This window comes from Cervus canadensis, chromosome 11 (assembly GCF_019320065.1).
Source record: "Cervus canadensis isolate Bull #8, Minnesota chromosome 11, ASM1932006v1, whole genome shotgun sequence".
Lineage (NCBI taxonomy): Eukaryota > Metazoa > Chordata > Mammalia > Artiodactyla > Cervidae > Cervus > Cervus canadensis.
The window spans coordinates 23,475,640-23,488,598 of NC_057396.1; the positions used below are offsets into that span (position 1 = coordinate 23,475,640).

Consider the following 12,959-nt stretch of genomic DNA (forward strand, 5'->3'; position numbering starts at 1 on the left):
AAGAGAAAAATAAGGTTAGTTTCCTGAAGTGTAATTGTTTCGGGCAGTTATTTATTAATGAGAAAGAACAACATGCCAAGGAGGCCGGGTTTGGCTGTACAACATGTTAGCCAAGGTGCAGCTTAGAGGGAAGGTAAGCCCGCCGTCAGTCTGCATTTGTCCAACTCCGCGATCCCTGTTAATTACCCTGTGCTCCAGGCCCTGGAGCGGGGACAGGCTTTGCTTCCTTCCCACTGAGGGCTGCTGAGCTCCATGGGGCAGGGGAATCCCCCTCTCCGACATGATGCTTCCCATGGGGTTCTATGGTCCTTGGAGCTTCCTCTAAGGTTCTAGAAATTCTGAGCCTTAGCCCCAGCACAGGGAAAAGGTAAAGCTGGCAGCTTCCATTGTTGATGATATGGGGTGCACAATTTTAACCTGAGTTGCCACTGAGTTATGTAAAAGTATTTTCTTTGTGACCCCATGAACTATAGGCTGCCAGGCTCCTCTGTCCAGGGAGGAATACTGGAGTGGGTTGCCATTTCCTTCTCCAGGGGAATCTTCCCTACCCAGGGATAGAACTTGTGTCTCTTGAGTCTCCTGCATTGGCAGGCAGATTCTTTACCACTAGTGCTGCCTGGGAAGCCCATTGCATTTGAGTGAGATCATGGGAACTCACTTTAAGTTTCCTCATGTACAAAACAGGGGAAATTATAGAACAACAAATCTCACAGGACTGATAGAGGAATCAAATGTGATAATGTACGTGGAAATTTGTGTGATATAAAGCACTCTGCAAATTGTGTGTGGGAGTGTGTGTGTGTGTATGTGTTCCTGTGAACTTGGTCAAGTTGGAGTTATACTCGTGGAGAGGACCCAAAGGAATAAAGTGATTTATCTGATGAACCCACTTGACTAGAAATTAGATTGGTATGTGTCAGAGAGGCTTTCAGCAAAACTTTCAGCAAAATTCCTGCCTAAATGGGAATTTAAATTCTTGAAGGCACAAGAGATTCCTTCACTGAGATGATCCCACAGCTTTATATTGTTCTGAAATATTGTTCCTAAGAATGTGCATGTGTTACTTTTCAATTAAAAAAAACTAGTTAGAAGTGTGTCACAATGTAAATATACTAGTCATATGCAGGTCTGGACCATAGCTGTACATTCAAAATAATGTAAAGAATTAAGGCAGTTCAGTTTTTAATTTGGTATTATCATTTAATTAGCTATTTCTGTGTCTATGTGTTAACAAGGAATTAGGCACACCGCTGTCCTTGATATGTTGATGTTTCATCCTCATTCTTGCCTCTTCATTATCATTATACAGCTAACAACTCCTCACTCAAGACAGGACAAAGAAAGAAAGGACATCATATCTGTCCATTTTACCTTGGAAAGCAAAAAAAAAAAAAAAAATTCCCCAGAAGCCCCTGTTGAGAATTTGTCACATGGCTGTTCATATTGTGTGAGCACCTGAGAGAATAAATATAGGTCTTTTTTTCCCCCCCATCAATAGCAAGGCAATAACAAGGCAACAGAGGGCAAGAGAGAAAGGAGTTAGAAATGTCTGTGTTGCTAACCAACCAGGTCTTCCACAGGGTATCAGAGGCAACTGCTATTGGAACAGGAAGGTGATGATCTTGGAGAGGATCTGGTTTAACCTCATAAAAAGAGACAGGAGGCCCAGCGAGGCTATTGCTTGTCCAAAGTCACAAATGAAGTGAGTGATACCTTCCATGCTTGAAGGAGGTATCAGTGGGTTTCACATGGGTGATGAGGCATTTGAGGAAAGCTCCCTTATACAGAATGCCTGGAAATCTTGAGTTTCAAAACACATGTGTATTTTCTTTTCAGATAGTTATGTGGTTTCTAGAATATAGAAGTAAATTAAGTTATAGAGATAAGAGGGGAAATAGAAGCTATTGACTACTCAAGGTTGTCTACTTGGTAGGTGGCCAGAAAGGTTTGGTAGGGTAAGTAAGCTCATGCGTGCACATTCAGTCACTTCAGTTATGTCTGACTCTTTGCAACCCTGTGGACCACAGTCCGCCGGGCTCCTCTGTCCGTGGGATTCTCCAGGTAAGAATACCGGGTTGGGCTGCCATGCCCTCCTCCAGGGGATCTTCCTGATCCAGGAATCAAACTCATGTCTCTTGTGTCTCCTGCATTGCAGGCAGATTCTTTACCACCAGGGAAGTCCAAGTAAGCTTACTGAAGCCCAGAAAACCGTGTGCTTCTTCATTATAAAGTCATGTAACTTTGGCATGGTGTGAAGGGGCTGAATGGGGGATTGAGGGGTTTAATTCAGGCCCAGCAGCAAATAATTGGTGTGTGCCCACACTTTGCCCAGTATCAAATTCGGTCCTGTGATGGAAAAAAACAAGTGCAGTTCAATTCAATTCAGTTCACCATGACCCAACAAACGCGGATTGAATGTGCTTGTTCCAGGCATGATAAATATATAAAGATAAATAAATGATGCTTTCCCTCCAAGTGCTCATGAATAGAATGGACAACAACTGAATAACTCACTAAAGCACTCTAAAATACTTGCTGAAATATGACATGAATGAAAGATAGTGAGAGTTCAGTGGACCCAACCAGAGAGGCACTTATAATGACCATTCCAGTGTCCAACGAGATGGAAAAGAGATTTATATCACAATGCTGTCAAATTCTCCAGAATGAATAAACGTATAGACTGACCAATCTGGAGTAGTTGGGTATGGAAATTTCAAGGAATACTGTGGAGGTTAAGAGGAAAAAATGTCACCCAAGACTCGGCTCCCTCAAAGAGGACTTCCTGGGATTGTGGACCTTGTGTTGAACTTGGTAGATGGTACTTGAAAGATACAAGGAAGAATAAGGGGTCTGTGGGAAGTGAGCTGAGTTAAAGAGGTGGGAATAAGCATGATGTGTTTGGAAGCCTTGCCTGGTTATGAAAAGCCCTGGGCAGCCTCTTTTCTACTTCCTTCAAGATCCCTGGGTTCCATCCCTGCGTTGGGAAGATCCTCTGGAGAAGGGAATGGCTACCCACTCCAATGTTCTGACAAGGAGAATTCCATGGACTCTACAGTCCATGGGGTTGCAAAGAGTTGGACACAGTTGGAAAGTGGAAACTTTCACTCTCACTTTCAAGCTCCAAGTCACTGAATTCTAAAGTTTTCTCACATAGTCCTAAGTCAAATGATTTCATTGGACCTTTGAGTAAAGGAGATCCTTATGTTCATGCCTTAGAAAAAGGCAGAGGTGTCAGAGACCCTGTGGAGTGGCTCAGATCCTTGGAGGTGACTCACTTTAACCCTGATCTCAAATCTGGAAATCACTTACAAGTGATTCTTAGCTTCTTCACTCCACACACACCCAGAAGGATAGATTAGAAACCAGAAAATTAAGACTCTTGCCAATATGGGGAATACGCCTGTGTCATTCCATACAGAAATCTGCCTCCAAAGACTTTTTCAGAATTCAGTGTTCATATCCTACTCTGCGTAATCCTTAGGTTTCTTCTTTCAGGGTATCTCAAGGTATTGAAAGTTCATGACAAGTCCCAGAAAAAGATACAGAATGTTGAAGAATCAATAACATTTATTGAGTGCTTACTAAGTGCCAGGCACTGTTCTCAATACTTTCCATGTACAACTCATTTAACAGGGAGAAGACACTGTTGATGAAAATCTTGAGCCCTCATTGCCTGCAGCTTAGAAATGGTGGGCTGATAAAAAAAGAAGGAAATCATGCCATTGGCAGCAACATGGATGGATCTAGAGATGATCATACTAAGTGAAGCAAGTCAAACAGAGAAAGACAAACACCCTATGATATTACTTATACATGAAATTAAAATATGACACAAATGAACCTATCCATGAAACAGAAATAGACTACAGACATAGAGAACAGACTGGTGGTTGCCAAACAGGCGGTGGGGTAGTGCAGGGAAGGAATGGGAGTTTCCGGTTAGCAGATGCAAACTATTGTGTATAGAATGGATAAACAACAAGGTCCTACTATATAGTGCAGGGAACTGTAGTCAGTATCCTGTGATAAACCATCATGGAAAAGAATATGAAAAACAATGTACGTATACATATAACTAAATAACTTGGTTGTACAGCAGAAATCAACACAACATTGTAAATCAACTATACTTCAATAAAAGAAATTAAAAAAAAACAACAACAGTGGGCTGGCAAAATGCAAGAAGCTATCTGCGCAAACATAGCTCTTAATAATGGTAAGGAAGAGACATGACCATTGGGCCTATTTCAAAGACTTTATTGATTTCACCCAACATTTTCTTCCTGCCCCTGTAGCATTTTTGTTTTCTTTCATGTATAAGCTGAAGCTTTCCTGTTCCCATGAACCATTTAGGCTGCAGCTTGATAAACCATCACTCACACCCACTTCCTAGAAAGCTCTTCCCTGGGCAAGTGGCGCTGTTTGCTGAGTTTCTGAGCAGAGCATACTGAGGCCAAGGTATGGCCCAGGGTCAAGGGCAGGATGGGAGTCAACAGAACAATGTCTGATTGTCACGATGGCATGTTGGAGTAAAGATACCCTCACTCTGCCAAAGGAGAACGTTCTTCCTGTCTCTAGTAATCACGCAAACTAGACTCTTAAAACAAGATTAGGCTGAAGTAGGACCAAAGTTGGAGTCCCAGTTGCTCTATGACTTCATTGAAAGCTCCAATGCCAGCAGGAAGAAAAAAGAAATCAATACTACATTTTCTTCATCATCAATTTTTGCTTTTTGCTAAATGAAAATGCTTTTATTCCCTTTCTTGTTCCCTCTGCCATCGAAGATGTTTTCTCTGCACATGTACTATCTTTACCCCATACTGTCATGTCAGTTGTGCTCATTCAAAGAGCTCTATGGAGGATGGTGTCATAGGTATGCCTTTCTGTAATAAGCATTTAAACTGCAGAGGATGCCATCTCAATGCCCCAAAGATTTCCTAGTACAATGGTCCTTGCTCGGCAGGACTTTCTGCCACTGCAGCAGGGCCCTAACATGTACTGCTCCATGAAACTATTGGCTGCTCCAATTTTTCTGGAGTCAATAGCGGCACACTTACTCTAAGCAGCTCTCAAGGCCCCAGGGTCCCATCCCAACCCTATGCACTGTGCCAGGCTGTAGCACTGTGTCTTGTAGAAGGGAATACGATTGGTGAGGCGGGCCTGTCTTGAACTCATTCATGGGCTTTGGTTACAGAAGCAGCAAAGGGACCTCATTATAAGCTGTTCTCACCTGTTCGGTTACAGAAGAGCTGAAAGGGTTTTGCTGAACAATGCCGTGAACTGGCTTGCGATGCAGTTCCAAAGTAGTGACCTTTATGAGCTCTCAATGAGCTCCCGTTGCTATTGGCTCCAAGACGGTCCCCATCCAAGACTTGACACACTTGGTGAGATTTGGAAAGAAAGAAAGAAAAATTTGCAATAGAGGATAAAAAAAAACTACAGCTTCACGGGCTGAAAACTCATTTCCTGAGGAGCCAGGGGCACATCGAAAGCTCTCTGGGACTCGCCGAGCTCCAGGAAGCTCGACCAGTCACTTAATAAGTCATTGAGGACGTGTGGTTTAATTAACTCGCCCAAAATTCCTCCTTTCCCTTTCTCACTTTTGCTATTAATATTTTTCGATATCTGATAATGCATTGTAGTTAATTCTTTCTGGCTCTATAATGAACACTGCCATAATGAAAAAGGTTAGCAGTGCTTCAGGCAGCTTTTAATTATCCAGCCGAGCAGGTAAAAGCACTTTATTCTTCTCTTTTTTCCCCCCCTTACTTAGCAATTAATGGAGGAGCTCAGTGGCACTTACTGTACCTTTTTTGTTTTCTAATGGATGATGCTGCACGGAACAGGGAGGCCTTCCTGTACCCTTGCTCCTACCAGCTGGGAATGTTGCGGGAGGTATGGCTATATCTCAGGCCTCTGGTTTGTGCCATGTAAGTGCTTCTGCTGCTGGCTGAAAGTTTATCTAATTTAAAAAATCAAGTTAACTAGACTTGTCATTGTTCAGTCCCTCAGTGGTGTCTGACTCTTTGCGACCCCATGGACTGCATCATGTCAGGCTCCTTTGTCCTTCTCCATCTCCCGGAGCTCACTCAAACTCATGTCCATTGAGTTGGTGATGCCATCCAACCATCTCATCTTCTGTCATCCCCTTCCCCTCCCGCCTCCAATCTTTCTCAGCATCAGGGTCTTTTCCAATGAGTCGGCTCTTTGTGTCAGGTAGCCAAAGTATTGGAGCTTCAGCTTCAGCATCAGTCCTTTCAATGAATATTCAGGGTTAATTTCCTTTAGGATTGACTGCTTTGATCTCTCAAGAGTCTTCTCCAGCACCACAGTTTGAAAGCATCAATTTTTCGGCATTCAGCCTTTCTTTATGATCCAACTCTCACATCCGTACATGACTCCTGGAAAAACTATAGCTGTGACTATATGGACCTTTGTTGTTACCAGTTCCTTGTCTTGCTGTCTTCTGCCTTTGCATCTGTGCCCAGAGAGCACCCCACTTCCACCAAATACTTTGATAGCTCAGTTGGCTTAGCTTTATGGTAGACGTTTTCCTGGTTCTATAATGGGGCCATCTTTCTTCTTCCCATGATAACAGCAGACTTGACATTGCTCTCCTTACTTTACAGACAGGGAAACTGAGGCCCAAATTCAAAGCAACAGAGGTTACCTCTCTCTTTAAAGCAGTGTTTCTCAACTAGAGGTAGTTGTGCTTTCGGGGGATCTTGATAACACCTGGAAAAACTTTTGTCATCATAACTGGGTGACGGGGGGACACAGTGCTACCAGCATCTGGCGGGTGGAGGCTAGAGATGTCACTAAACTTCCTATAACTGAAGAGACTGTCTCCCAAGACACAGAATTACTTAAAGTGTTAAAGTGTGGAGGTTGAGAAAACTCTGATTCAAGGATATCATTCTTAGGAGGAGCTGGTGATTTTTAAAATTGATGTCACGCTACTATTCATGGTAACATCTGCTACTTGTTGAATATTTACTGAGTACAGTTCTAAGTCATCACACTCATTGACTCAGTTCTCAAAACAACCCTGAGTGGCAAGAATTATTACTCTAACTCAAAATGAGGAAACTGAAACTCAGGAGGTGCTGAAATTTGCCAAAGGGCTCCTGGCAGAGGACATTCCTATAGCTCAATAGGTAAAGAATCTGCCTGCAATGCAGGAGATCTGGGTCGGGAAGATCCCCTGGAGAAGGAAATGGCAATGCACTCCAGTATTCTTGCCTGGAAAATCCCATGAACAGAGGAGCCTGGTGGGCTACAGTCTGTGAGGTCTCAAGAGTTGGATGGCTTAATAATTAAACCATCACCACACCGGGCTTCCCTTGTGGCTCAGCTGGTAAAGAATCTGCCTACAATGTGGGAGACCTGGGTTTGATCCCTGCATTGGGAAGATCCCCTGGAGAAGGGAAAGGCTACCCACTCCAGTATTCTGGCCTGGAAAATTCCATGGACTGTATGGTCAATGGGGTCGCAAAGAGTCGAACACAACTGAGTTCACTTTCACTTTCACCCTGGCAGAGTGAGTGATGGGGCCCGTGTCAGCTCAGTCCTGGGCTTCTCCTGCACCCCCCTCTCCGCACGGCTCCCTGCAGCCCCGCTGGACAGGAAACTGTCTTGCCTGGATAGCACCGAGCACAGAACAAGGAACTGCTTACTCTTTAGATGGGCAGAAGCCTCGGGTTCCAGAGTTGCCAAAGAAAAGTAGTTTCCAAAATCCTGCCCTTTGTGACAACATGAATGACTCTTCAGGGCATTATGCAAGGTGAAATAAGTCAGAGAAAGACAAATATTGTATGATCTCACTTATATGTGGAATCTAAGAAACCAAACTTGTAGAGACAGAGAAGAGAATGGTAGTTGCCAGGGGCAGGGGTAGAAGGTGGGCAGAATGGGTAGAAGTTGTCAAAAGTTGTGTGTGTGTGTGTGTGTAGAGTAGCTTCAGTTGTGTCCAACTCTTTGCGACCCTATGGACTGTAATTTGCCAGGCTCCTTTGTCCATGCAATGCTTCAGGCAAGAATACTGGATGGGGCTGCCATGCCTTCCTCCAGGGGATCTCCCCGACCCAGGAGTCGAATCTGTGTGTCCTGGTTCTCCTGAATTAGCAGGCAGATTCTTTACTGGTAGCGCCACCTGGGAAGCAGATTGTACAGACTTCTAGTTATAAAATAAAAAATATCCTAGGGATGTAATGTACAGCATGGTTATTATAGTTAATAATCTCTATTGTATATTGGAAAGTTGCTAAGAGAATAGATCTTAAGAGTTCTCACCATAAGGAAAAAAATTGTAACCATATGGGGTGATGCATGTTAACTGAACTTACTGTGGTGATCATTTTGCAATATATATGTACATCAAATCATTATGTTGTACAGCTTAGGATAAAACAATGTGATACATCAACTATGTCTTCAATAAAACTGAAAAAAATAATCTTGCTTCCTTCTTGATCTCTCCAGGGTTAAATTCAAGATTCAAGGAGTCCAATGGCTTCAAAAATTTCTATTCATTGACATAGATCTTTCTCCCCTCTTATACCTATGGAACAATCTCTGACATGCACACACACCATTCATTCATTTATTCATACAGTCACTCAAAAATATTCATCAAGGGTTGAAGATACAAAGGGGAGAGAAATATATATAGTCTCTATTCCCGAGTTACTAACAGTCTATTAGGTCAGAAAAGCCTAAAAAAATAATCATTCTATTACAGTGTGCTTAGTTTAATGATGGAGATGTGACCAGGCTATTAGAGAGGTGCAGAAAAGGGGCCCCTAGTCAGCTTCTAGGGGCCTGGGAGTCATGCATGTCTCCCAGAAGATGGTAACTGTGTGGAGTCTGAAAGGCTGAGATGGAATTGGTCAAATGGAGAGATAAAGAAGGGATCATATGAAAATACAGTCTCAGAGGCCTAGGCTTCATGGTGAAAGAGCATCTGGAGAAAGTGCAGTAGTCCTGTGTTATCGAAAGGCAAAGCACACAGTGGGGGGCAAGAAGGTAGAGGAGTAGGCTGAAGCCTGAAAGGGGAGCTTATAAATGCTAGGGAGACACTGATGAGGGGAGTGGGTTTTAATGTTCAGGTTATAACCCTTAGGGAAAGCTGTGCTTAAACCCTCGTGGAAGACAGACCTGAGGGACTCGAGGCTGGAGCCAGAGAGCTGGGCCGCAATGCTGTTGCAGGAGTCCAGGTCAAGAGCTTAAACTGTTTTGGAGTTAAAGTCAGCAGACATAGGTATTTAGATCTAAGAGCTAAAGGAAAAGGATATGTTATGTTGGGACTGGTTGCATGAGTTATCACCTGGCACACATCGGATAGATCTCTCTGTCCAGTGAACCATTGGACAAAAATGAACTTGTAGGGAGAGAGATGGGATGGAGATACAGATTTTGGAATCATCAGCAGAGAAGTGGGATTTGCAACAATGGGGCACAGTTGAGTGAATTGGCCCAGTGTCCTCTTCAGTCCAATGGTCTGTGACCAAAGCACTGGGCTGATGTAAAACAAGGCAGTGGGAGGCCCCCCCATAGAGATGACAGGAGGGCATTCAGAGAACTCAGTGAAAGCTGGCAAGCTGAACGAACAGCACCCCAATAAAGCAAGTACATGTGGCAATGTAGCTTGCTATGCTCTGGATGATCACTGTAGAGGCTCAGTGGGAAGCTGCCATTTGCCCTCCTAAGGTGAAGGGAATGGCTGTTCGTTGCAACACAAGGTCAACGGTTTGCCAACTTTACAGTGCTCATGGCTTGGACTTGAACTACTCTTAATCGGAATATTTACTGTGGGGCTGTGAACCATGGGAAGCTCTATCTGGCATCTACAGTCCTGTCCCAGGATGGAAAGTTGTTGGATTTTCCACATCACCCTTCTTTCTACAATGTCCTGGTCCTTCCTAAATGGCAGAATGTGGTGTTCACAGTCACATGCTCAAGCATGATTGTGATCATGTAAACACATACATCCCCACATCCCCGCTAACATACGCACAAGCTTTGAGTTAGAAAAACATGCCCTTCCCTATTAACACCTGGCACCTGGTATAATATAAACCCAGCCTTAGTAATTATTCAAGGACTTTTCAGCAGCTTTCTTCTGACCAGTGTTGATGGCTGGTGCCAGTCACCATAACGAGGTGTGAATTAACGCAACAGCATTCATGCCGCACAGCCTCCTGGGCTTGTGTTTGAAACACAGGGCTGTGTTTTAGAGCCTTGGATAAAGTTCATTAATAGGTGCGAGCACAGTTCTCAAAGGGCAGTTCTGCCATATTTCCAGTCACTGTTCAGAATTCTCATTAGCCAATTACCCTGCTCCTGTCTTCCCAGCTCCTGCAGTAATGTGTATTTTAAAGCCTCTGATAAGACACAGCATGTTTTAAATATACCTTAATGTATTGGAAATGCACGAGCCCCCTTCGGGTTTATATATCTTAACCACAGCCAATTTTGTAAAGTTATAAATAAATGTTACAGGCATCGGCTGCAGTAGTAGAATCAGCTGGGGATATTTAAAAGCCAGTCTAAAGTCTAACTTACCTCTAATCTGAGGTATAAAGCATGGTGAGCAAAGCAGGTAGGAATATGCAGATGGTTTCCTGGTAATAAAATCGACAACCTTGACACATGAAGTGAGATTGAGTGGGAATAGGCTTGGTGGGGGCAGCAGCTTGGTTGAACTATCAAGCATTTATGTATTGTGGGGATAAAAATGAAGAGAACCACGGTTCTGACTGGTTTATAAACATGACAGGAGGATTGAGGTGAATGGTCCTGCAGGAGGACAAAATGTTATGGGGGACAAATTGGGAGGATTCAGATGACTCTCTGAAGAGGTAGCAATTGAGGTGGACTTTGAAAAATGGGTCAGATTTCATAGGCAGAGATTGGAAACAAAGTGGTGGGAGATAGGGAAACATAGGACGTTTCAGTGCAGGGTAGACAGTTCAGTTGGGTGGGAGGAAGTATCAGGTACATGCAGCGGAGCAATGGAAAAATAAGTCTGAAAGGGTGGGTTTGGGATCAAATTGTATAAGGTCTTGAACTTCTTGAAAGAAGTTGTGGATGAATTCACTAGGAAATGGAGAGATAATTCAAAGCTTTTAATCAGAGGAAGAATAAGGTAAGAGTTACATTTCAGGGGAACTAAGCTGGCAGCAGAGTTTACAAAGGACAAAAATGGAGTCACGCAGGAATTGAGAAGACCAGTTGGGGAGCTTTTGAAATAAAACACGAGAGAGAGAAGGAAGGTCTGAATTAGGGATTCTAGCAGTGGGACTGCAGAGAAAAAAGCACCTCTGAGAGATATTAGGAGGGAAGATAAACGTGCAGGACCACGGGCTTCTGATTGGATATGATGCATGAATACTGAGGGCCGCTAACGCAGGCGGAGCATCAAAGATGGCGCCCACGTTGTTAGCCCTGGTAACTGGTACCATGAGCTAAGCCTTGAACAGACTAGAAGTAACACTGCCACAAAGATAGACTGACTTGAGAGTGGGCCATGGGGGTGGAGGATGAATGAAATGTTCCAGTCTTGAAAGACCTACAACTTCTGCAAGGGCCTGAGTCTACAGATAGGTACTTGTGAGACTGGAGAGCAGATAAGACCAATAAGGGGCAGAGGGTAAAGCAAAATGAGAAGAAGGCTAAGACAGAGATGCCATTATTCAGGAGGTGCCCTGCCTTTTTGCCTCACTGTAGCTCCTATAAATGGTGAGTTCTTAACCAGCACTGGGACTATCTAGTCATTTTCAAGATCTGAGTTTGCCATTGTTATCCTCTGTAGGACAAGAGAAGACAGGAAACAAGGGAGCCAGAGTCCACAGAGAGGTCAAGACAGACTCCAGAATGGAAGCTACAGTTTGTCCAGGAGGTGGTGAGTGGGGAAGCAATGGAAGAGGGAAGGGATGAAGCAATATTGCTCTCTGAGAATTTCTTCTGCGGGGCCCTAGGAATCAGTCTGAAGATATTCCCCACCCCCAGGGGAGGAGAGAGGTATATTAGTAGACATGGCTGCTATGTGAAAGAAGATTCTTGAAGATGATGGTTAGCCAGAGAAGTAGACCATTAAGAGGGGTGTGTGTGTGTGTGCATATACATGCATTTATGTATGCGCTTATGTACATGCATATACATGTACTTGTATATACACAGATATATGCACATATATACATATATATGCATTTATATCTACACATCTCTATCTCTCCATCTATTTATGTACCTATCAACCTGCATGTCTAAGTGATTTGTTACGAGAGTAGGACCTTACACAATTGTGGGAACTGCTTAGTCTCTGTAAGGCTGCTAAATTTCATCTGATGCTGGAGCCTCATGTCCATAGGAAGGCAGTCATGAAGGGAAAGAAAGTGAAAGTAGCTTGGTCATATCTGACTCTTTGCAACCCCAAGGACTTAACCTTCCAGGCTCCTCATTCCATGGAATTCTCCAGGCAAGAATACTGGAGTGGGTTGTCATTTCTTTCTCCAGGGGATCTTCCTGACCCAAGGATCAAACCTGTGTCTCCTGCACTGCACGTGGACTCTTTACCATCTGAGGCACCAGGGAAGCCATGAAGGGAAGAAAGACATAACGTGGGGAAAGAAGGACAAATTGAACTTCCAAGAAAAGCTAGAATCTGCAAGGATGGACCAGCTGGAATCTGTGCCCATTCTCGCCACCTCCAGGCATGAAGAAACAGGGAACCCACAGTGAAGGTGATTACTCTCACGATGGGGTGAAAAATTACCAGACCCAGTCACTGGAGGAGCTGAGGGAGGGCCCAGAGGAAGGTGCCCAGCATCAAAGAGAGGTGAGAGCTGATAAGTGAGTGAACCCAAAGACCTCCTGTCCCAGCTTCTGAATGTCAAAACCGCCATGGCTGTGGCTCCATGTCCGCCCACCAAAGCTTTAAGGAAAATCTGTCTCGT

General features: G+C 43.9%; 1 long non-coding RNA gene across 1 annotated transcript in view; it reads right to left on the reverse strand.

The window, feature by feature from the left end:
* The window catches only part of LOC122450610, a 122,123-nt gene that overhangs the window by 22,771 nt on the left and 86,393 nt on the right, over positions 1-12,959 (reverse strand). The window lies entirely within an intron of this gene.